The sequence below is a fragment of the Acomys minous genome (assembly GCF_964271855.1).
Source record: "Acomys minous genome assembly, chromosome: 13".
Lineage (NCBI taxonomy): Eukaryota > Metazoa > Chordata > Mammalia > Rodentia > Muridae > Acomys > Acomys minous.
The window spans coordinates 108,581,921-108,607,391 of NC_140495.1; the positions used below are offsets into that span (position 1 = coordinate 108,581,921).

Sequence of the window (25,471 nt, forward strand, 5' to 3'; positions counted from 1 at the left end):
TAGGATGGCATCAGAAGCGTAGAACTGATTGTTCCCTACAGACTCTGGCCCTTGAAGAAAAAGGAGGAGGAGGAGGAGGAAGGAAGAGGAGGAAGGAGGAAGAAGAAAGGAAGGAAGAAGGAGGAAGAGTAGGAAGAAGGAGGAAGAAGGAAGAAAGAGGAAGGAGGAAGAAGAAGGAGGAAGAGGAGGAAGAGGAAGGAGGAAGAGGAGGAGGAGGAAGAGGAGGAAGAGGAAGAAGGAAGAAGGAGGAGGAAGGAGGAAGGAGGAGGAAGGAGGAAGGGAAGAAAGCCTGCAGCCATATCTACAGCCCTTGTTGTTGTTTGCTGTGGTGTGTTACAACACAGCCTGGCAGCCTTTTCTTCCTGGAAGAGTCTCAGAACATTCGAGAAGTCCATACAGCCCTGCAGACCGACCCACACTGCCCACAGCTGTGCGATCAGTTCCCAAGCTGTCCCAGGTCTGCATGCGTTGTTAGCCCAGTGCTACCCCTAACCATCTTGTGCCAAGTCCCGTCCCTTATCCACAGCCTTTGCTCTGGCAAAAGCTTTCTTCTGTCTTCGAAGAATGGGTTCTATGTGTCCTCTTCAATGTCCCCTCTCCCCTGCCTCTCACTGGGGGACACTGATTTTCTTTTCTGAGAGAGCCCTTCCATCTTCTGTGTAGCTGTAACACAGTCCCTGGAACATCCTGAAGGGTGACTGTCCCCAGCTGCTGGCTTGGAGCCCTTGAGGGCTGGTCCGGTGCCTTCTCACCTCCACGTACCCTCCTCCACACAGGCACACTTCTGTCTCTCAGTAAACAACACAGATGCTTAACCAACTGGCTTTAGTGAGCAGAACAGCTGCCATCCTCAACGGTGTTGAGTTCATGTAACCTGCCTGTGGCCCCTTCCTGGAGGCTGGCTAAGGGGAGGTTTCCAGTCGCTGAGAAAACACAAGCGACTGAGATAGGACCCCTGCCCAAGAGGAGGTTCTAATGTTAGTTTCTTCGTCTTTTCTGCAGAGGTCTTTGAGGATAGGGGAGGGATGACTGTATTGTCACCCAGCATGGTGACACACACACACACACACACACACACACACACACACACACACCAATATCTATATCTCTATAAGTCTGGTGACATTTACCTTCATAAATTCTAAAGTGTGACAATCCAAAAGAAACAAAAGTAAAATGAAAGCAGATACGGAACCAGCAAACAAGGATTTTCATATGGCTATAAGATATACCGTATGTAATTAGGACTTTTAGGAGAGAGAGAGAGAGAGAGAGAGAGAGAGAGAGAGAGAGAGAGAGAGAGAGAGAGAGAGAGAGAGAGAGTGTGTGTGTGTGTGTGTGTGTGTCTGTCTGTCTGTCTGTCTGTCTGTCTGTCTGTCTGTCGAGATCCCCTAGCTGTTACAAGTGCTCTCTCTGGCTGCTCTGCCAGAGGATCTGGGTTCTTCAGCACCCAAAGGGCAGTTTACAACCCCAGTCCCAGGGGATCCGACGCCCTCTTCTGGCCTCTGTTGGGTACCTCACTCATGCGGTGTACAGACATACATGCAGGCGAATTCTTCTAAAAATCTTTTAAAAGAAAAAAAAAAAAATCGAACAGTTAGAGCTGAGGTCCCCATGTGGGGCTCCTGAGTGCCTATGGGAGTCACCCAGAGGTGGCCGGCCATGTGGTTGGGAGAAGGGGTGTCGTCTTGAACCTGGATTAGCTCAGTAGTCCACCCTCTGGGTTCCTTTCTGTCCTCATCACCTGGTGGTGGAGAGACAGAGACCCGCCCCCCCCCCCACGGGGAAGCGTGCTCTTCACGCCCACTGGGTGTCCAGAGAGAGGCACTACAATGGGTTTTCCCAGTCTCTAAGGAGCATCTTCGAGTTCTTGAGGTTGTTTCCTGGGGTCGGCGTGGCCTGACCCCTCCAGCGGTGAAAGGCGGCTGCGGAGAGGCTTGTCTGGGTGTGGGCAGTCTGGAGGCAAGGGACGACGCGAAGAGGTGTCAGTCAGTTTCCTCCATCCCTCCTCTCCGGCCCCCACAAAGGGCAAGGGCCAGACACGTGGGCTGCGGCGGGGAGGCGGAGCTGCAAACGAACGGGGCGGGGCCTTATTTGCATAGCCCCTGCGCGGCCACCAATCGGGACATTCGGAGCGACAGCCCGCGCGCCTTTTGGGGGCGGATTGGCAGCCCCGCGGCCCTATGGGAGGCGGGTCCTGCGGCCGGTGGGGGCGGGACGACGCCGGGCGCTGCCCCGGCGCACTAGCCGGCTTGCGGGCGCTGCCAGTCTCCGGCGGCGGTGTCCGGCGCGCGGCTGAGCGACCGAGCGTGCGGAACGGCGGCCTGCAGGGCGGGCTGAGAGGCTGAGCGGCGCGCGCGGCGGAGGGACGAGGAGCCAGAGACGCGGCGGCGGCGGCGGCGACGGCGGCAGCAGCGGTGGCGGCGGCGACGACAGGTACGGGCGCCATGGCCGCCGGGATGGGACGCGCGCGCGCGGAGGACCCGGGAGTCAGCCCCGCGCTCGCGGTCCCGCTCCCGCCGCGCCCCTTCACGCGGCTTCCCCGGGGGGGTGGCGTGGACGGGACGTGCCGGAGGCCCCGGGCCCCGCGTGGGAGGCGGAGCGGCCGGCGCACCCCTCCGCGTCCCCTTCAGCGCGGCGCCGGCTCGTCCGCCCGCCCGCGCGCGGCTTTTGTTTCCCGCGCAGCCCACAGGTCCGAGGAGCCCCGTGTCGCCCCGCGCCACGCCGCCCGCCGGACGCGGAGGAAACTTGCCCTTCCGGAGCCCCGCGAGCCCGCGGATAACGGAGTGTCCGCGGGGCCGCGCGATGGGCGTGCCGGCCGGGCACCGCCCTCACCTGCAGCTCCTGGACAGGCTCGCACCGGGCGGGCAGGTGACCGGCGGGGCTCGGAGGCCACGGAGGAGGAAACGCTAATTAAAAGTTGCTTTAGGGGCCTCAGAGGTGGCTGAGCGGGGACAGGCGCTTGTCCAGGCTGACGACCTGAGTTCGATTCCGGGAACAGACGTGGGAGAAGGCGAGCCGACTCCCCGGAGTTCTCCTATGACCTCCACGTGTACATACGTGTACACACATACACACTTACACACACACACACGCACGCACGCACCAATAAATAGAAGTTGTTTTACGAGGCGCCCCCCCCCTCCCCCGCAACATCACAACTCCTTGTCCCGGTCTTAGTCCATGACTCCAAACCCAGCTTTTTGTGTGCGAGGGATGCATTCTTCTGGTCATTTTAATCGCCTTCGCCCGTGGACGAGACCGATAGGGCGCCTGCGCCTCATTTTTTTCCCCCCAGTAATTGTTTTCTGCAGTGGTGGTGAAAGCTTTGGGAGGTACAGATCGTAAGCAGAGCGTGCAGGCCTCGGGACAGTGTGTACAGCGCTTGGCCGCCATTCAGTAAATCCTGCATGGGGCAGTTGGGAACTGGTGGTTTGGGGATTTTTTTTTCCCCCTAGAGTGAGTTTTCCAGCAGACTGAGGCTGAGCATTGAACGGGCACATTCTTTGCCTTCTCTAGGGCCTGGAGAGACTGTTGAGTTTCATCGTCTTTCCATTTTCTTAGGACAAGGGAAAAGTTAAGGTATATTTGGGTTAAGAATTTTGTTCCCCCCGCCTGCTTCTTGCTGTTAGTGTTATTTATTATTATCGTCATTATTATTTTATTATTATAAAATTGTAGTAGCTCCTCCTCTTGGTGTCTGAATCAGTTCAAGAAATGACTTGAAATGACTTGGAAAAAACTTCTGGTGGGAAATTCTTAGTCTGTCATACTTTCACTTAACTGTTTTTTTCTGTTTCTCTCCCAGCTGTCTCGCATTTGCCTAAGCACCTTCTAACAGCTTTCACTTTGGGGATTCTACAGAAATGCTACATTTTAACTATTTTTAAATGCAAAGGTTAATAACACTCATTGTTTATTAGAAACACTTGGTTTAATTTCTTCCCTTTTCTAATGTGTCTTGCGGTAACCACATTGGGTATAATCTATACTTCAGAGACGTTGAACTTGAGAGCACAGTTAATTTTTATTTAATTATGCTAAATAATTAAAACAGCCATTTTATTCATCTAGCTAATCAGAGTTAGTTATTAGTTGGGACCACTTGAGATCATTATTTTTTTATTTTGTTTTATTTTTTTGAGACAGGGTTTCTCTGTGTAGCCCTGGCTGTCCTGGAGCTTACTGTGTCGACCAGGCTGGCCTCAGATCCACTTGCCTCTACTTTCCAAGTGCTGGGATTAAAGGCGTGGGCTACCACTTCTGGGCCACTTGAGATTGTTTTAAATTAATCTAGGGATATTTTTTGCAAATTGTTTTAAAACAGCAAGTTTATACAGTAGTGAGGTTTTTTGTCATTCCAATATTTAGCAAAAGTATGTTATCAATATTTGCTTTTCAGTTATGTGACATTTGGGTGGATTGATTGATTGATTGGTTGATTGATTGATTGTCTGTGTTTGTGAGACCAGCTGGCACAGGTGTGGCTGTCAGATGACAGCCCTGGAGTTGGTTTTCTCCTTGTACTGTGTGGGTCCTGGACTTCAAAGTCAGGTTGTCCAGTTTATTGGCAAGTGCCTTTCCCTGCTGAGCAGTCTCATCAGCCAGGATTTATTTCTTTTTTTGCTTTGTTTTTGTTTTTTGAGACAGGGTCTCTCTGTGTAGTCTTGGCTGTCCTAGACTCACTTTATAGACTAGGCTGGCCTTGAACTCACAGTGGTCCGCCTGCCTCAGCCTCTGCTCGGGATTAAAGGCGTGCGCCACCACGCCCGGCCAGGATTTCTTTTTAAAGACAATTTAAATTACTTCAACATGGAAAGCCTAGACTTTGGGATTAGGTGAGCCAGTTAATTTTGAATCTTTCTTTATTCTTGGATTGTAAAAGAATGTGCTTTCTGTGTTGTTAGTTCCTAAAATCTGAGAGTGCTCTGGTTCAGAGCAGGAGCCCCCTGTGCTGTGTGTGTGTGACTTTCTGATAGCCTTGCAGGCTCGCTGAAGGGCTGACTACAAGGGGGCTTTGCATGCCCCCGGCTTTCATCACCCTAGATGATTTAATTGCACTGTAGCACTACGGGACGTAAGTGTGGCCTCACATGTTTGTATGCATTGAAGACTGGGTAGATGATGATATGGAAGTCCTGGAACTATTTTTTGTTTGTTTGTTTTGTTTTGTTTTTCGAGACAGGGTCTCTCTGTGTAGCCTTGGCTGTCCTGGACTCACTTTGTAGACCAGGCTGGCCTCGAACTCATGGTAGTCCACCTGCCTCTGCCTCCTGAGTGCTGAGATTACAGGTGTGTGCTACCACGCCCGGCTCAAGTCCTGTAACTGTTGCTTTAAAACAAGAACTACTTACATGTGAGTTAACTTGCAAATAAGAAAATAAGACGTTTACTTTGTATAAAAGCCAGTTTTGTAAGGGAGACAGGCTAAAATAACTTATTAAAGAACATATGTATTAACAAGTTTCTAGCAATTGTACCAAACAGATTATTAAGGATATTATAGTAATATTTAGAACACTAAAATTCCACTATTCAAAACAATTTGTACTTTATAAAAAGTTTGTTAAGAGAACTGACTTGTATTGTGGTGGTGTAATTTCAACACCAGGCGGCCTGGTGCTGACAGCCGGATCTACATACTTAGTTCCAGGCCATACATAGTAGGATCATAGTAGGACCCTGCTGCAAAACACTATCAGCAACAAAAAGCCACCCAAGAGACTTGCCTTACATTGTACGATTGAATTAGTATTTACTGCTAGTCTTTCAGGAAACATTTGATTAATGAGCGTGAAGGACCACCAGAGGGAGTGTAGGGCCTACACATTTGGTGTGCCTGGTTTTTTACCCTTGGTCTGGAAGGAGAACATTTAAAAAGTATGAGCAAGTTTTATTTAATTCTCTAGAACAACCTGGCAAACTGTAGTGAAAGCTGGAGGCTGTTGATGCTTGGAGTTGCTGGGCTTTTTAGATAAAGCAGAAGGCTTCATCATGATTCCTTTTTTCCCTCTAGACACAATTATTACAGAATGAAATGGAAATGATATATTTTCAGAGTGAAATAATGGGTTTTTAAAGTAACCAGTCACACAGCTGTGAAAGGGACAATCCACAGGCTCAGAATGGTTCTTCATATTTAAATATGTGATACTTTTGTTTTGTTTTGTTTTGTTTTTTGTTTTTTCCTCTGTAGCCTGGGTTGTCCTGGACTCCCTTTATAGATCAGGCTGGCCTTGAACTCACAACGAGCCACCTACCTCTGCCTCCTGAGTGCTGGGATTAAAGGTGTGCGCCACCATGCCCGCCTACATGTGGTACATTTAAGTTGTATAGTTTTGAAGTTGCTCAGTCTTTGCAAAGAAGACTAAAAGATGCAGAAAGATCAAAAACTGTAACAAGTTGGATTTTCCCTTTTCTAGTTGCAAACCTCCTTTGGTGGCTGGTGGCAAATTTCTAGAAACATCTGTAGCATTCTGTTTCTATCTCGGCTATTGTTAAATGTGTCCCCTGAAAATGTTCATCTGAGTGTCAAAGCAGGATTGCAAATTTCAAATTGATCTTTTATAAAGTCAGAAAGGTTTTAAAGGAGAAAAAAGATTAGTGGCTCTTACTCCAGCATCTTTCAAGCTTGAAGGTGGTAGTATCCTATTTTTCTTTGACTAACTGTAATAAAAATTACTATGACAGGATTTGACACGGCAAGTAAGTTATATAGAGAAGTCAAAGGCACTTCATTTTCACCCTTAATATAGTAATTAATGTGAGGAACATTTAAGATTTGGAGGGTTGGTTTTAATAGGCTTAAGTTTGAGTAATGGAGTGAAAGTCTTTATTTTTAAATATTAGGTTTGTATGTGTGGGTTTTTTTTTCTTTTTCTTTCTTTCTTTTTTTTTTTTTTTTTGGTATTTTGAGACAGGGTTTCTGTGTAGCCCTGGCTGTCTTGGACTCACTTTGTAGACCAGGCTGGCCTCAAACTCACAGTGATCCAACTGCTTCTGCCTCCCAAATGCTGGGATTAAAGTCATGCACTACCACACCCGGCTGTATGTGTTTCTTAATGTTTGTGTTCCTGGAAAAGAAGTCCTTTGTCTATTGTCAGCTGAGAATTATGCAGTAGAATTTGAGTCAAAATATCCTTTATTGTGGACTTATGCTGTGGTAAGCCTCTCTTTGGACAGGAGAGAACATCTTAGAGACCAACTCTTTATCAACTTATATTCTGAATAAGCATAGGATATTTTTTACTTGTGTTAAATATTAAAGGTGAAATTGTTTCCATTTGTAACTTTTTGACAGAGCAAGACAATAAAAGTCTCATAATCTTAAGCAAATTTTCAGTTTTGTCTTTAGTGTAAAAATTGTGAGGTAGGTGTTGAGTTCCCAGTGTTGTGAAACTGGGGAAGAGATTTGTGGCGGTGTACTACTTCACTGCTGAGTAGCAGCAACTTAAGTGGGAAAGCGCTGTCTCTCTCCTTGTACTCCTGGGTGTGATGAAAATGGAAAGCTGAGATGGTCACCTGGCGTTCAGGAAGTTCTTAACAAACAAACAAACAAACAAACAAGTTGAGAATACTCATTGTTCTTATGGAGGACCCAAGTTTGATTCCAGCTTCTACTGTGGTGGCTCACAGCCATCTATAGCTCAGTCCCAGAAGATCTGTGCCCCTTTATGACCTCTGTGGGGACCTGGTATGCACACACACGTGCAGACAAAATACTCGTATCCATAAGATAAGTCCTTACAAAATAGTTTTGGGACCATATAAAATGTATCTATGTTACATAGAAATACTAGATTGTCAGTCGTCTGTATTACGTGTGTATATGTGAATATGCACACAGATACTTGCTGTGTGTATATTCGTGTGTCTAGCTGTTTGTTCTAGCTTTTTTAAGTGTGAAGCTTGCTCTCCCTTTTTTTCCTTTTCAATGAAACAGGCTGCACAGAAATGAGCAGGGTATATGTTCAGTGAGAGGCTGGTACAGGATGTTCATAGCAGCTCCATTGAAATAGAAGTGAACTGCAGATTCCACAGCAGAATAGAGGGAACGCAGAAATACTCCCCAGGAGAAGCTAGACACAAGACTCCCCCCACCCCCACCCCGAGACAGGGTTTCTCTGTGTAACCTTGGTTGTCTGGACTCACTTTGTAGACCAGGCTGACCTCGAACTCACAGAGATCCACCTGCCTCTGCCTCCCGAGTGCTAGGATTAAAGTCATGTGCTACCACTCCCAGCAACATTTTCTTTCTCTATTGCTCATCCACCTTAATTTTTGAAACAGGGTCTCTCCTGAACCTGGAGCTTGCATTTTTAACTAGACTGGCTGGCCTGTCGCCTCAGTGCTGGTGTTACAGGCCTGCATCACATGCCCTGTTTTTACATGGGTACGAGGGATTCGAACTCCAGTCCTCCTGCTTGCATACTAAACACCTTTATAGCCTTTCTTTCATTTTTAAGTTCCAGAAAAATGCAAGATTAGTACAAAAGATGTTATGTATCCCTGTATCCAAATTTACCAATTGCTTCCATGTGTTCAGACTTACTAAGCTGTGCGTTGTATGGTATGTAGTAAATGGGGGGGGGGCTTTAAAATGTGTCGAAAGGGAGAAATGGTCTTATCAGGAAACACACACACACACACACACACACACACACACACACACACACACACACACACACGACCATAAATGAGCATTAAGTAAGAACAGTGAAAGAGAACAGATGACTCTCTCTTCTGTGTGTGTGTGTGTGTGTGTGTGTGTGTGTGTGTGTGTGTGTGTGTGTATGTATGTATGTATGTGTCTGTCACTTTCCCCTGAAGTTTCACATGTTTTTGTGAAGAAACAGGATCCAGAGGATGATTCAAAGCGTAACTGCAGTGAGGAAATCCTGCTTTATTTTGTTAGCCTGCTTGTCACCAGGGACTGATACCCAGCACTAGTTTTCCTGGAACTGAAGGTGGTGTTCATTCTTATGAAAGAGCAGCACACCTACAGTGTGCTAGGTTCTGCACAGACATGTACCAACTGTAGTGTTCTGGACACTAGACAAAGAAGAGGAGGCCAGAAAGCCTGTTTGCCGTCTTTGGGTGGTGCTCTTTATCAGAGGGGAGGCGAGCTTGGTGTTTACAAACCACACAAGCATTTGTGATCAGGTGGGGGGGGGGGTGTCTCCTGTAGCCTCAGGGTAACTGACTGAAGCTAAATAAGTCGTGGTTTAAATAGTGATGGTTTAAATATCACTTCCCCTCTTACTGCTTTGTATAACTTCCACTGTGTGTTGATTGCACTCTTAATATTAACTATAATTTATAGCTATTATTTAATTAACTTATTTATTTGATTTTTTTGAGACAGGGTTCTCTATGTAGCCTTGACTGTCCTGGACTCGCTTTGTAGACCAGGCTGGCCTTGAACTCACAGCGATCCGCCTGCCTCTGCCTCCCAAGTGCTGGGATTAAGACATGCACCACTACTGCCCAGCTCTATTAGTTTATTTTTTTGAAAAACAACTTAAAAAAAAAAAACAAAACAAAACACCTGGAGCTGGAGAGATGGCTCAGAGGTTAAGGGCACTGACTGCTCTCCCAGAGGTCCTGAGTTCAATTCCCAGCAACCACATGGTGGCTCACAAGCATCTATAATGAGATCTGATGCTCTGTTCTGGCCTGCAGGTGTACATGAAGACAGCATGTATACAAAATAAATAAATAAATCTTAAAAAAAAAAAACACAAAAAAACCTGAATCAAAGTTTTTGGTTATTTCCTAGATTGGGAGATATTTGAAGTATCTAGAGGGCTGACCAGAGGCTTCAATAGATTAATCATTGATATCAGAAACATGTATCTATTTTATCTTTAGTAATCAAAACCATACAGTTATATGGTTTATGTATTTTTCAACAAAATCAAAGGTGCATTGAACAGAAAATGAGAGTTGTCTGCTACCAGGTCAGATAAAGGAATGAATGTTTTTGGTTTTGTTTTTCTTTTTTTCTTTTTTTTTTTTTTTTTTTTTTTTTTGGTTTTTTTTTGAGACAGGGTTTCTCTGTGTATCCCTGGCTGTCCTGGACTCACTTTGTAGACCAGGCTGGCCTCAAACTCACAGTGATCCGCCTGCCTCTGCCTCCCGAGTGCTAGGATTAAAGGCGTGCGCCACCACGCCCGGCTCTTGGTTTTGTTTTTCAAGACTGGGTTTCTCTTGTAGTCTTGGCTGTCCTGGACCAGGCTGGCCTCGAACTCACAGAGATCCACCTGCTTCTGCCTCCTGGGTGCTGGGACTAAAGGCGTGTGCCACCACGCCCAGCAGAATGGTGTTTTTTTAAAGAACGTGTCCACGATACTCTGAAGTAGCAGCCTAGATCTTTGCTCCTGTTTACACACAGTAATTTTCTTTAGGTTTTAGGAATGAATTTTGTGCTATAATTCTACTTTTCTTGTGTTAAGGATCGAAGGTCTTTTTCACATTGAGGAAGTGTTATACCACTGTACTAATTCACCTAGTTCTAGCTGCTAGAATTTGGTTTTTGTTAGGCTTTACTAGAGGTAGGATTTAAAAAATTCTCTGTAGGTGACACCAACCCCCACTTTTGTTTTGTTATAACTTGTCCACGTGTGTGGAACTGGAGAGAGGAACAGATGCCCTCTACATGCATTCTCCAGATTCATCACTCACTGGACACTTTGATGCGCCTTTTGTTTTATTTTGGTTTGTTAAGTTGTTTTTAGATAAAGTCTCACTCTTTAGCCCAGGATGCCTTGAACTTGTGATTTTTAAAAAAGATTTATTTATTATTGTATATACAATGTTCTGCCTGCATGTACACCTACACACTAGAAGAGGGCACCAGATCTCATTATAGATGGTTGTGAGCCACCATGTGTTTGCTGGGAATTGAACTCAGGACCTTTAGAAGAACAGTCAGTGCACTTAACCATCTCTCCAGCCCAAACTTGTGATCTTCTTGACTCTCAACCTCATAGGTGCTGGAATTATGGTTGATGTGCTTTTAAAACTTGATAAAATTTGGGCCTGGTGTGGTGGCGCACACCTTCAATCCCAGCATTTGGGATCTCTGAGTTCGAGGCCAGCCAGGTCTACAAAGCAAGTCCAGGACAGCCAAGGCTATAAGGAGAAGCCCCATCTTGAAGAGAAAAAAGAAATCATAAAATTTGGAATGGAGGCTGAGGAGTCACTTAAGAGCACTGGCCGTTCTTGCAGAGGACCTGAGTTCAGTTCCCAGCACCTCCACGGTGGTTCGGTTCACAACCGCCTGTAACTCCAGTTCCGTGGGCTACGGCGCCTTCTTCTGACCTCCAAGGTCACTGCATGCACATGGTACACAGGCATAGGCGCAGACATAAGCACATAAAGTAAATAAATCTTTAAAAGTTGCTAAATTCTGTGGCTAAAGAGATGGCTCAGCAATTAAGGAGCATATACTGCTGTTGCAGAGAAGCAGAATTTGCTTCTCAGCACCATGTTGGCAGCTGCTGGCAGGCACCTGTAACTCCAGCTCCAGGGAATTCTGGCCTCCGAGTGCACCTGCACACATGAGCACATTTCCAATCAGACATAAAGATAAAGGCATACACCCAATTAACTGTAAAATCTTTTCAAACTTGGTGGTAACTCCATACAAATATGGTAAATGATGGTGGTATTGGTGTGCCAAACTTTTTTAATAAACAGACTCAGTGGCTCAGGGATTTGGCTTTGCACGTGTGTGAACTGTGCAACTGTTTCGTCTGTAGCTTCCTTCTCTTGGTTCATCAGTTGGAAAACAACGATTGGTTTTATGCTTCTTATTAGAGTTAGTCCGTGTTGGCCTAAGCAGCTGTTCACCTGGAGCGCTTGATTATCTTTATTGTAGGAATAGGAGCGTGTACTTGTCTAAATGAAGTCATCTTTTCCTCTAAAACCCCAGACATCGGGGCCAAGAAGATGGCCCAGTGGGTAAAGCACTTGTCATGCAGGCGTGGGGGCTGGATTCCAACCCCGGCATCACATCAAAGCTGGGTGCCATGGCAGCCCACCTGTAATCCCAGACCAGCTGAACCAGTGAGCGCTGGGAGACCCGGCCTCTATTTAATGTGGGAGCAATCAAGGAAGGCGCCTGCATCAACCTCTAGCCTCCACATGCACGAACACTCGTGTGGCATACACATATATATCTCATTTAAAGCCAAAGTCAGACATCTCAGCTGAGCTGTCCTGCTGTGCCTTCCTATGCCCTCTCCATGTTGTTGTTTGGAAGTGGGATCCGTGTAAACACCATCTCTGTAGCTGACAGTGGCGTCCTCACCTGTTCCCTTTCCAGCCAGAGCACTTCTCTCTGTCTGCCCTCTTTAGCTGTTAATGACTCCATTTTATTTATTTATTTATTTATTATTTATTTTTGAGACAAGATTTCTCTGCTATCTTAGCTATCAAACATTGTAGATCAGGTTGCCCTGGAACTCACAGTAATCCTCCTGCCTCAGCCTCTGGAGTGCTGGGATTAAAGGCACGCACCACCAAGGCCGCCAACTGTTTGTTTCTTAAAAGCTAGTGACTCACTAAATTCCTTTGTTTCTGGCCCAGTGCCTCTTTCTTTCTTTCTTTCTTTCTTTCTTTCTTTCTTTCTTTCTTTCTGGTTTGTTTGTTTCCACTATACTTTTTGTAATTTGATTAACATACTAAAGCAAAATTATTCCTACTGTCTGTGATGAACTTATACATATACAAATTAAGACTAGCCTATGAAGTAAATACAGAAGACATTTTCTTCCCTTCTAGAGAAAGCTTATCAGCCTTGTGCTGTAGGCAGACACTTCTGTGTTTTCTGTTGTAATTGACGCTGTTGACCTTGTTTGTTTTGGAGCTGGGATCTCCCTCTTTAAAAAAAAAAAAGATTTATTTATTATGTATATAATATTCTGTCTGCATGAACACCTGCACACCAGAATTGGGCACCAGATCTCATTATAGATGGTTATGAGCTACCATGTGGTCGCTGGGAATCAAACTCAGGACCTCTGGAAGAGCAGACAGTGCTCTTAACCTCTGAGCCATCTCTCCAGCCCTTGGGGTCTCCCTCTGTAGTCCAAGATGTTTTCAAACTCTTGGTCATCCAGCCTGATTCTCCAGAGTGCTTTGAAAAGTTGTGTCTGGTGAGCATATTTAAGTGCTATGTGCCTAGTTAAGTGCTCTACCACTAAGCTCAACTTTGTCCCATAACTTACAAGGCCTAAGTAGTAATATTTAAACCAAGATGTCTTTGCATCTGAACTGTGTTAAAATCATATGGACTGCCAGTGACATCACTCAAACTTTGAATTACAACGTACAGACACGCACCTCTGTGCCCAGGAGGTCCTGAAGTGTGAGAGGACTCTGAGTTTATTGGAATCAGTCTCAAAAACCTTGATTATTTTATTTTATTTTTTTAACTGTTCAGCATTCAGAAGTATTGCTTTTCATCACTGAATTGTTGGGACTGAGTGGAACTGACTTCCTTCATGGTGTTCTGTGGCTGGCTGGAAATTAAGAGTATGATAAATTGAATATTACATTTGAGACGTATGTTATATAGGCTGAACTTGAACTCACTGTGTAGCTGACCTTCTGACCCTCCTGCTTCCACCTCCCATGCGCTGGGATTCCAGGTGCTGGTTACTATTTGCAATTCTGTGTGGTGCTGGGACACAACTGACGGCTTCCCCCGTGCCTGATAAGCAGTCCACCACCCTAGCTGCACCCCCAGGCCTGGGGCACACTCCTGCTTGTCTCCCTAAGCTCAGGTTTTTGTTTTTGAGACAGGGCTTCTCTGTGTAGCCTTGGCTGTCCTGGACTCTCTTTGTAGACCAGGCTGGCTTTGAACTTACAAAGATCCTCCTGCCTCTGCCTCCCAAGTGCTGGGATTAAAGGTGTGAGCTACCGCTGCCCAGCTTCAGCAACTCTTACATGGTTGAGCAGTTGTCTTTAATAAGCACTGCTGCTTTGTTACTGGAAAGTCAGGTATGTTAAGTTCCATGTGTTCTAAGCAAAGTGACAAAACAAGAAGACACTGTCCTCTCAGAAAAGAACATTTACACAAAGATAACTAGCCACCCAGGTCCCACGGTAACTGGCACCTTTCTTTTCCTTTTTTTCATTTCTTTTTTGGTTTTTCAACACAGGGTTTCTCTGTGTAGCCTTGGCTGTTGAACTCAGAGATCTGCCTGCCTCTGCCTTCTGAGTGCTGGGATTGGCAAATTTCTTCAGAGGTGAAGAAGCAGGAACAATTGCCAAGCAGATGGGAACTTAAAGGTGACAGGATTTGACCAGATCATTGGGGGACTAGTTAACAAGCCGACAGACTGTTGAATCCTTGCTCTGCTAGTAGGTTTGTTTTTTGTTTCTGGTTTTTTGTTTTAACCTCCCTCTGAGATTACTGACAATTAGGTGAGTTCGTACAGTTAGGATGTTTAGAGCGGCGTCTCCAACACCGTTAGAGTGAGGGAAGAGTGCACTTGAGATGGAACACCGAGAAGAAAGGAGAGGTGCCCTTGGTTTGTTTGAAGTAGATGAAGCAGTCACAGTGACAGCCTACTGGGGAGCAGTGAGTGGTTATAAATGATCTGGCTAGGGAATGTGCCATCTTTCCACGTGTGCGAAGGAGAGCTGATGTGGTGGTAAGCGCTGACAGGGCCTAGAATCGTTGAGGAGACATGCCTCTGGGCGTGCTGGAGGGACAATCCAGATCATGTCAGCTGCGGTGGGAAGACTTACACTAAATGTGGCCAGCGCCCGCCTCATGCCTCTCTGCTTCCTGACTGGATGCAGTGCAGCTGCAGCTGCAGCCTCACCCACCAAAAAAAACCAAAACAAAACCCAACAACAGGCTGGGCGTGGTAGCACACGCCTTTAATTCCAGCACTTGGGAGGCAGAGGCAGACGGATCTCCGTGAGTTCAAGGCCAGCCTGGACTACAGAGAGAGTTCCAGGACAGCCAGAGCTGTTACACAGAGAAACCCTGTCTCAAAAAACAACAACAACAACAAAAAAACCCAAAAAACCAATCAACCAACCAAACAACAACAACAACAAAAAGCAAAAAACCAAACAACCCCCCAAAACTGAACAACAACAAACAACATAAAACCCACTTCTTGTTCCTGCAGAGGCGCCATTCAATTCCCAGCAGCCACATAGCCTCTCACAACCACCTGTAACTCCAGTTATAGGAGATCTAGTGCCATCTTCTGGCTTCCACATACACCAGGCATGCACATGATGCAGACACACATGCACAGAAACAAATCTTTAATTTGTTTAATATGTAACATCTTTAATTCTAGTTCTGAAGAGGCAGCAGCAGGCTGATCTGAGTAGCCCACAGCCTGGCCCACATAGCAAGTTCAAGGCCAGCCGGGGCTCCATTGTGAGACCCAGTCTTAAAAACAAACAAACAAACTAACTAACACCCTGAAACTTTAAAACTAATTTTAACAGTAAAGCTGATGGCTGTCTGTTGTGAACTTTTATGCATCTTTAATTTGTCAATTTGTTTTTAGTTTTCTCTTATATTCTTAGTTGTTTATGTAACACTTATTTTTTGTCTCAAAAGTTCGGCGGGTTTTTATGACTGGTTTCTTTCCTACCCTCTAGACAGCTTAAGTTCTAAGTCACAAAGGCACACGGTGGAAAGGGCCGAGCAGAAGGGTAAAGAGAAGAGAGGAAGGCATTTTCTATCAGCTGCCCTGGTTTACAGATGTGCAACCTGAGATCAGCAGGAGACAGTCGCAGGGTCACGATCGCAGCTCCTTTCTGTGGGCTATCTCTCATTGCTGTGGGTCTCAGCCATCTGGGGGAAGTGTATATGCCAGTCCGATGTCTACTGCCACTTTCCAAAACCAAGATAGAAAGCCATGTTCCATCAAGAGCAGTGTGATGCTAATTCACCCCAGTTAGGAGAGGGTCAGGACTTCTCCACTGAGCACTGCTCTTCTTTTATTTAAAATTAAACTTGTATTTAGTGTGTGGGTGAGCCTGTGCATACGCTTATGTTGCAACTCACTTGTGGAGGTCAGGACAACTGTTGGGAGTTGGTACAAAATCAGCTTTGAAGAAAAAAAAAAACAGTTTCTTTTTAATTTTCCAAGTTGTCAGTTATAAGTGCTTTAAGCATCAACACTTTTTTCTTTTTGTTACCATAGAACATTTTAGCTGTAGATTGGTGGTGCTACCGTGAAGAGTGGGTACCATTGTGTGACTTTGACCTCCCAAGCTTCCTGCCATCACTTGCTTTCAGTCTCCTGCAGTTTAACGTGAGCAGGCAGAGTGGCAGGAGGAGCCATACTGAAGCCTTGCTTCCTTCTGCGATAAGGCCCTGGGCTTCGTGTCTAGTGCACATTTGCTCAATACATATCTCCCGCCAGAGCAGGTGGTTTTTCTTAAATACAAAGTCAGATTCCAGTCACCAATTCACTGTCAACAGCAGTTCCTTTTTGCCCTTGAAATGTATTGTTTTAACCTCAGTGAAACATTCTACTTGCATTTTGAAAATGTGCGTAGCAACAATATTCTTAGTCACAATAAGCATAATTTTACCATGAAGTCATTTTGCAACTGGCAATCGCTTTGTGTTCTATATTCTTCCCCAGAGAGATATGCAGACGACCTCGCATTCTTATGTTCCTCCCAGCTGGATTCGGTTCCAAGCAGTCCTTATCATTTATAAGCACGCTGAGACCCAATTGTATAACCTATTAATGTCTGTACACAATATTTTCTGTGTCTTGCGTGGTGTGGATCAGATCACTTAATTTATTTACCATACTTTGGGTCCTTTTTTTTTTTCCACTTCATTTTTCTGAAGGGACTAGGAGATTTTTTTTTTCCCACTTCTCATCTGTGACTTGTATTAGATTCCTTTTTTTTGTTTTTGTTTTTGTTTTTTGAGACAGGGTTTCTCTGTGTAGCCTTGACTATCCTGTACTCCCGTTGTAGACCAGGCTGGCCTTGAACTGACAGTGATCTGTTTGCCTCTGCCTCCCGAGTGCTGGGATTAAAGGCATCTGTCACCAAGCCCAGTTTAGATTCCTTTTTATAACGCTTAAAATCCCTATCACAAGAGAAGAAAAAACCCTTCAAATTAAATTAAACAGCAACAACAGTGTATTGTTATTGGGGAAGGGGATATGAATGGGCGTGCAGAGAGCAGAGGACCGCCCTGTGGATGGGGCTGGTTCTTTCCATCATGGGGGTCCTGAGGGTGGAACTCACTTTTCAGGCTTGTGTATTTTACTGCTGAGTCATCTCACCAGGGCAGATTTGGATTTTTTTGAGGGCTGTATGCAAGGTGTGTGTGTGAGCATGGTGTGTGTGTGTGTGTGTGTGAGCATGGTGTGTGTGTGTTTCTCTTAGTCCCTTCATGTGAAATTGTTTCTTCTTCCTCCTCCCTCCTCCTTCTCCTCTTCCTCCTCTTCTTCTTCCTCCCCTCCCTCCTCTCCCTCCTCTGCTGGTGCTGCTGCTAGAGATTTAACATGGCCTTTGTCTTAGGTAAATGCTCTCCAGCTGTGCCATATCCCATTTTCTTTAAATGTATTTGTTTATTATTATGTATACAGTGCTCTGATTGCAATGAAGAGGACATCTGATCACATTACAGATGGTTGTGAGCCACCATGTGGTTGCTGGGAATTGAACTCAGGACCCTTGGAAGAGCTGACAGTGCTCTTGACCTCTGAGCCATCTCTCCAGCCCTCACATCCCATTTTCAAACCCTAATGAGTTTCCTTTGTTTGTTTGTTTGTTTTTCTTTCTTTTTGTTTTGTTTTTTGTTCTTTTGAGACAGCCTTGGCTGTCCTGGACTCCCTTTGTAGACCAGGCTGGCCTCAAATCACAGCGATCTGGCTGCCTCTGCCTCCCGAGTACTGGGATTAAAGGTGTGCACCACCACTGCCCTGTCCTTACTTAGTTTTTTTGTTTATTTGTTTGTTTTGTTTTTTGAGACAGGATTTCTGTGTGTGTAGCCCTGGCTGTCCTGGACCTCCTGAACCTACCAAGCCTGGCTTATTTATTTTTGAGACAGGGGCTGTGTAGCTGAAGTCAGCCCAGGGCCACTGGTCTTCCTGCCTCTACCTTCTGAGTGTGGGCATGAAAGGTGGGCACCTCCAGCTGCTTCTACCTCCTGAGTACTGGGATTAAAGGCATGTGCCGCCACACCCAACTTTCTTCATACTATCTTTAATATGGCTATATTCTAGAACTTTCTTAGTTCATCTGGTTTTTTTTTTTTTTTTTTTTTTTTTGGGCCAAATTAGTTTGATTTGCTTTATTGTTTTCATATTTTTTTCAATTGTAACACCATCAAAAGCACTGCATACATGCAGTAGGCATCTTTGTATGTGTGTGCTTTGCTTCTGAACAAGTGTGAATAGGGGTTTCTTCTTTTCTTAGGTCTCAAAAATTGTAATTTTTGTATTTTCATACATAGTATTTGATTTGATCTAAGAATGCTGATGACAGCTTAGAGAATTTAATATACTTGATTTCAGGTGACTTTTTCAAAATTATTTGGCATTGCCAGACTAATCCTATTAGTAAAGACTATAAGAGTTTTGTAATTCTAATTTAGAGCCCCATATATAGTAACTTAAGTTTTGATTCTTATGTCATTTAGTTGCTTTATTCTAAAAAAAAGTTATTGGCTTTTAAAAAACCAATCATAATTATATAGGCTAATTAACTTTTAAAGAGGAAAATAAAAATTCATTTTAGAACCTGTATTCTAGATAAAATGGTTTAATAGATACACACTGACTTGAAGATAAGAACTTTTAGGTCATGAATTTTCTCAAGTTTGTAATTTATTGAAAAGGAGTTGGCAATTGAAAACAAAAAAGGTAACGATCATTAAAAACAGGAAAATGAACATAAATCACTTGAGATAATGAGCAGGATGAGAGACTGGGAAGGAAGAACTTACAGCAGTGGTCGCAGGCGGGTGCTGTCTGTGCTTGAACATTAAATTTAGCTCCAAGCTTCCTGGCAAGCAAGTGAAAAAAGGAAACAGGATGGGTTTCATGGTTATTGTCTCATAAAGAAGCTTATCGGCTTTTCAGTGGAGAAAAACTTAGAAAAAGTCCTGGGTTTTAAAGAGGCTGAATTCGTATTCAAGGAATGTATTTCCTATCTCCTCTTTTATAAATGACTAAATTTCTGCTGTTGCTGTTTTCACTGCTATAGTTATATTTGCTCAAATTAAATTTATGTCCACTCTTGTCAAAAGTGGAAACTGTGGCTGGGTGTTTATGTATTGCCTCTGGAGCTGGAGCCACTGACGAACAGGAAACTGAAAGCTACAAGTTCAGGAAATGTATTGTGTTTAGATTGTGTGGAGAATATATATATAGTACTTAACTACTGAAGCCCTGACCGTTTCAGGACTGAACTTTGTATTGATGTGTTTCGAGACGCCTATCGAGGGTTCTGACAGCAATACCCCAGATGCCAAGTCAGGATACCAGCTGCAGCCTGTAGCTTGGAGGAGATGCTGTGCAGCACGGGAGGACATGCAGCAGATGTGTGCTCAGCTCACTCTCGCAGGAAGCAGCACAGCCGGCAGCTCAGTGGATTGTTCAGGGATGTTTTGTCTTTAAGAATTAGTTTTAAAAGGCTCGAAGTCCAAAATTCCAAAGCTAAGGCAAATGGTAAATTTACATTTTTCAAGTCATCCAGTTGGTAGTATTTTGTTACAATCGCTCTAGGAAGCATTTTGCTTTGCCTTCTTGGGCACAACTTCATTTCACACATTTATCTAAACAAAATATGAAATCAGAACAAAACAAAATTTCTTAAAAAAAAGAAAAGTTTTAGTTTGGTTCTAATGAAAGGGAGGCCCCATCTTACGTGATATCCCATTTCATTCAGCAAGTCCTGATGGTCAAGCTGTGTTTTCTTATGTCGAATTTCATTTTATCTAATATATTAAAATACTTAAGAGTTTTCTTAGTGTTAAGGAAAATTATTTCACAGGGCGTAGCGGCGCATGTCTTTTATCCCAGCACTCAGGGAGGCAGAGGCTGGTGAGTCACTGTGAACTTAAGGCCAGCCTGGTCTACAAAGCAAGTCCAGGTCAGCCAAGGCTACACAGAGAAACCCTGTCTCGAAAAGCCAAAAAGAAAAAGAAGAAAGAAAGAAAATTATTAATATTGTCTTAAAAGTTATGTCTCCTAAATATTTTTAATTATTGTAGGAGATGCATGAAGTTTATAGAATTCTATTTTTTGAGACAGAGTCTCTATACAACAGTCATGGCTGTCTTGAAACTCACTACATAGACCAGGCTGCCACAAACTCACAGAGATTTGCCTGTCTCCCTCTGCCTCCGGAGTGCTGGGATTACAGGCATGCGCCATCATGACCAGAAAGAGTCTTTGTTTTTTGAAGTTATAGAAGGCGGTTGTGTAGAGCTGAAATACCGTGTATATTGGTAGACATTCCTGGTAACTTCTGGATGTATCTCTTTTGATGGCATATTAATTATATGGATTTCACATTCTTACTTTGTGAGACCCTGGAGTTTAGTAGCTTCTTTTGTTTTGTGTTGTTGTTGTTGGAGACAGGGTTTCTCTGTGTAGCCTTGACTATCCTGGACTCTCTTTGTAGACCAGGCTGGCCTCGAACTCACAGCAATCTGCCTGCCTCCACCTCCCGAGTGCTGGAATTAAAGGCGTGCGCCACCACCACATCGCTAATGTATTTCTTAGTAGATGTTTTCTCTGCATTTACAAATGCATATAGTTTTGTTGTTGTTGTTGAGACAGTATTTGCATGCAAAAATACATATTATTCTGTGGTAGTAGAGGTCAAACCAAAGGCTTTGTGTATGTTCAGTAAGTACTCTAACATTGATCTATATTCTTGAGCCTTAGAAAAGTTAGGTCATGTTCTATAAATCACTTTTTTCTTTAATGTCATTCTTTTTTTTTTTTTTTTTGGTTTTTTGAGACAGGGTTTCTCTGTGTAGCCTTGGCTGTCCTGGACTCGCTTTGTAGACCAGGCTGGCCTTGAACTCACAGCGATCCGCCTGCCTCTGCCTCCCGAGTGCTGGGATTAAAGGCATGCGCCACCACGCCCGGCTTTAATGTCATTCTTAAGCATCTTTTCATATCAATTCCTTTATAACTGTTAACTTATATGTTTAACTGCAGCATACTCTTTCATTGTTGAGATTTATAGTAAGAGTCCATTACATGTCTAACCCTGTGGCTGCTGAGATGACTCAGTAACATGCTGACTGTGTACGCATGGGAACCTGAGTTTGGGTGCCTGGCATCCTTGTCAACACTCATGTACATGGTGTGTGTCTGTAATTCTAACCCTGGGAAAGTTGGAAAGGTGGGTCTCGGGAGCGTGCTGGCCAGCCAGCCTAGCAAAATTGGTAATACGTCCACGTTTAGTCTCAAAAAGAGTGAAAAAGGCACCCAGCATTCACCTCCGGCCTCCATGGATGTGGGCACCCATATATATATGTGTGTATAAATTTCTTTCTTCTCTTAGAATTGTTGTATTTAGTAGCCTCTCACCAGATGTTGTTCCACAGTTTTCTAGACATGTTGAGCTAAAAGATATTAAGCTCTTTGTAGATATTGGCAAATTTGCCTTTGAGAACATCATGTCGGCTTGTGTTTTCAGTAGGAATGTAAAGTATTATTTTTTGGTGAATATTCAAATTTTCATTTTGTGGACAGAGTCTGCCTCTCTGCGCTGGGGTTATTGAGAGAGTCTGCTGTGGATCTGTGTTGAGGTGGGACAGCAGTGTGCAAATCAGTGGCTGTGCCCCACGGTTTGGAGAACAGACGGATGGTGGAGCCGACTCTAGGAGTTTCTTGCTCTTTCATAGTAACAGCAGAGCAAGCCTCTCGGGAGGAAATGGGAGACTAAGGCTCCGAGTAGAGGACCAGTGGGTGCAGAGCCCTGGGGAGGGCACCAGGGGGTAGGTGTTGGGCAGAACTACACAAGTCGAGAGCAGGAGGTGGGATGGACGTCTCGGAGATGAGCGCAGAGGGCTTCGAGCATGGAAGGGATCTGGATTCTGTGCTCTCTGTGATGGGAAGGCGTTGGAGGGCTGCCAGAGTAAGTTGTCGTAAGCCAGTCTGATTGTCACTTTCCTTAAAAATGGTTCAGTTCCCATTTCCTTTGGAATAAAGTTCAAATGCTGTATTCTGGTACACAAGGTCCTTCAGTCAAGCCTCTGCCTATTTATTTAGCATCGTCTGCTTCTTTCCCACATGTACCCTTTGCTTTAGCCAAATTGAATCACAAGCAGTTCCTGCATGGGTCACTGGTGATTCATTTCTTTGCATCTTCCTGCGTGCTGCTGGCCTGCAGGAAGCCCTCCCCTCTGCCTGTGTGGTCACTGCCCTGGGCTTAGAGGGTCTGCGCTGCTCCTATTTTCTAGCCATACTCTCCCTAGTCACTTTCTGCCATAGCCACAGTCTTGGAATGTGTCTGCACCCAATTGACCTCTGACCACACCCTCGCTGGGTGAAAGCCTGTCCATCAGTTACCATCTCCACCACAGCCTGCCATACTTTCCCTCCGTAGTGTTTCATTGTGAGGATCTTAAACTGAGGGCTCTGCCCCACAGGAAACCCTTCACATGGCTTGCTTTAGTTTCACATCTGAAATTCTGAAATCTCTGCATGAACCAAGGCTAAAAACTTGACTCCTATGCTACCTTCTCCCTTTTACTTTACTCGGTGCTGCTCACAGGTGTGCATGTGGAAGTCACCTTTGGAGTTCTAGCCTTCCACCTTGTTGAGGGAAGGTCTTCCTTGTTTCTTCTGCGCCGCCTTTCCAGGCTAGCTGTCCTGTGAGCTTCTGAGCCATCCTCTTCTCTCCAGGATTGCTGGGATTACAGAGGGGCCACCAAATTCAGCTTTTCACATTGGTCTGGGGATCAGCCTCAGATTGCCAGGGTTGTGCAGCTAGCGCTTGCTACTTTTCCTGAGTTATAACCTAGCGCGCTCGCGTGCGTGTGTGTGTGTCCATCCCTGTATGTGTGCCGGTGCATGTCGAGGGGCCAGGGGAGGATGTGGGATGTCTGCTTCCATCATTCTCTACCTTGGTTTGAGGCACTGTCTCTCTTGAACCTAGAGCTCACTGGTTTGGCTACACTGCCTGGCCGGGAAGTCCCAGGAGTCCTCTGGTCTCTGTCTTTGCCACGTTGCCTTGGGATTACAGGTATGCCGCCTCACCAGCTTTTCTTTTTTTTTTCTTTTCTTCTCTTCTTTTTTTTCTTTTTTTTTTTTTTTTTTTTTTTGGTTTTTCGAGACAGGATTTCTCTGTGTAGCCTTGGCTGTCCTGAACTCACTTTGTAGACCAGGCTGGCCTCGAACTCACAGCGATCTGCCTGCCTCTGCCTCCCGAGTGCTGGGATTAAAGGCGTGGGACACCACGCCCGGCCTTCACCAGCTTTTTTGCGCTGGAGACGAAACTTAGATCCTCGTGCTTGTACAGCGTCTACCTATTGAGCAACCTCCACAGCAGCAGTTGTGGCTATTTTGAATCCATTAGGTATCTCGGGGGAATTTTAGCATCAACTTGCTAACTTTTGTAACAAAGTTAATTTAGCTTTTGCTGGGGATCTCTTTGGCCAGTTTGAGAACCAGCCAGTAAGATACAATTTAGTCATTTAAAACTGGTGATAGGACAACTGTAACATTTAAATACCCCAGTTGTTAGGTTGGGAAACAATATAAAATATACACAACTAAGACTTGATATCAAGCCTGCCCTATGCCTGTAATCCCAGGGCTCAGGGAGGCAGAGGCAGGCGGATCGCTGTGAGTTCCAGGCTAGCCTGGTCTACAAAGTGAGTTCAAGACAGCCAAGGCTACACAGATAAACCCTGTCTTGAAAAGCCAAAAAAAAAAAAAAAAAAAAAAGGAAAATATTAAGAAAACAGAACTTTGTTTTCTTTTTTTAATTTTTCCTTTGCTGTTTGTTTTTCGAGACAGGGTTTCTCTGTGTAACAAATTGCTGGCTGTTCTAGACTTGGTTTGTAAACCAGGCTGACCTTGAACTCACAGATCCACCTGCCTCCCATCTGCCTCTGCTGGGATTGAAGGCGTGTGCCACCACTCTCAGTATTAATTTTCCTTCTTTGAATCAGTAACTGGGAGCTGGGGAGTGAGAGCACTGCTTGTATCTTTTCCTTTTCTCTTTGGATTTTGGAGATGATCTCACTCTACAGCCCAATCTAGTCTTGAATTTGTAGCAATCCTCCTGCCTCTGCCTCCCCAGTGCTGGGATTCCAGACTGGCACCACTATATCTAGTTTCTTAAACAAACAAACAAACAAACAAACAAAAAACTCTGAGAAAGAGGACAAGATACAAATCAGGGGAAATACTAGCAAAAAACCATAGTGACAAAAGACTTATCCATAATAAAACTCCTAAAACTCAATAGTTTGATTGCTATTATCACTAGCACCAAAACCAGTAAGAATATAACACAGTGAAACACACACACACACACACACACACACACACACACACAGTGGGGGAGGGGGGAGAAATTTGTATGTGTTGTGGTGGCTTTTCAGGACAGAGTTTCTTTGTGTAGCCCTGCCTGTCCTGGAACTCACTCTTTAGATCAGGCTGGCCTCAAACTCAGAAATTCAACTGCCTCTGCCTTCCCAGTGCTGGGATTAAAGATGTGCACCACCACCACCTAGTGCAAAAAACATTTTCGGGGGGGGGGGGCTGGAGCGATGGCTCAGAGGTTAAGAGCACAGACTGCTCTTCCAAAGGTCCTGTCCTGTACCTCAAACCGAGGTAGAGAATGATGGAAGGCTCACAACCATCTATAATGAGATCTGGTGCCCTCTTCTGGCATGTAGATGTACATGTAGGCAAAACACTATACATAATAATTAATTAATTAATTCAAAAAAACTTTTTTTTGACCAGACATCTCAGAAAAGAAGATACACAGTGGGCTGATTGGGTTCCCTCTAAAAGCTAAAGACCACTTAACAAAGACCCTAATAGAGGACACAAGGTGTCTTTTTTGAGTTGTTGACCAACGTGTCCAAAAGTCTCCCAAAACATACAGCCTATTGTTACTGCCTTTGGTTGCCTCCCAGAGGAGGTAGTTACATTTGTATTGCTGAAGACACTATGCACTTCCAAAACAGGGTCCAGAGACCCCTGAGCTGGAGCTGACCTGAACACCTTCTCCCTGAGGACTGGCTTTCATGACACCAGAAGGCACTACACAAGTTTCCAAAGAAGGAGAAACCAACAGTCCCACCCAGCTATGCCGCCTGTGAGCCATATCAGTGACCAGCGTGACTGCAGGAGTGCTGCGCGTACTGCGTCATTAAGCAACAGCGCTAACTTGGACTTAGACCTGCTTAGCGAGAGGGAGACTGTGTCTTCTGAGCCTAACTACTACTCAGTGCCAGTGAGATCGTAGTTACCAG

At 44.9% G+C, this 25,471-nt stretch overlaps 1 protein-coding gene across 3 annotated transcripts in view; it reads left to right on the top strand.

Annotated features, from left to right (window-relative positions):
- The first annotated feature begins 2,236 nt into the window (after positions 1–2,236).
- Positions 2,237–25,471, top strand: part of FKBP5 (FKBP prolyl isomerase 5) — a 96,275-nt gene continuing 73,040 nt past the window's right edge. Inside the window, exons 1-2 of one of the 3 annotated variants that reach the window (XM_084755214.1) lie at positions 2,239–2,436; positions 23,137–23,223. The gene's annotated coding sequence lies outside the window, so the exon portion shown is untranslated. Of the gene's footprint in view, positions 2,437–23,136; positions 23,224–25,471 lie in introns of all 3 variants that reach the window. The other 2 variants (XM_084755215.1, XM_084755213.1) reach the window with 2 other exon arrangements.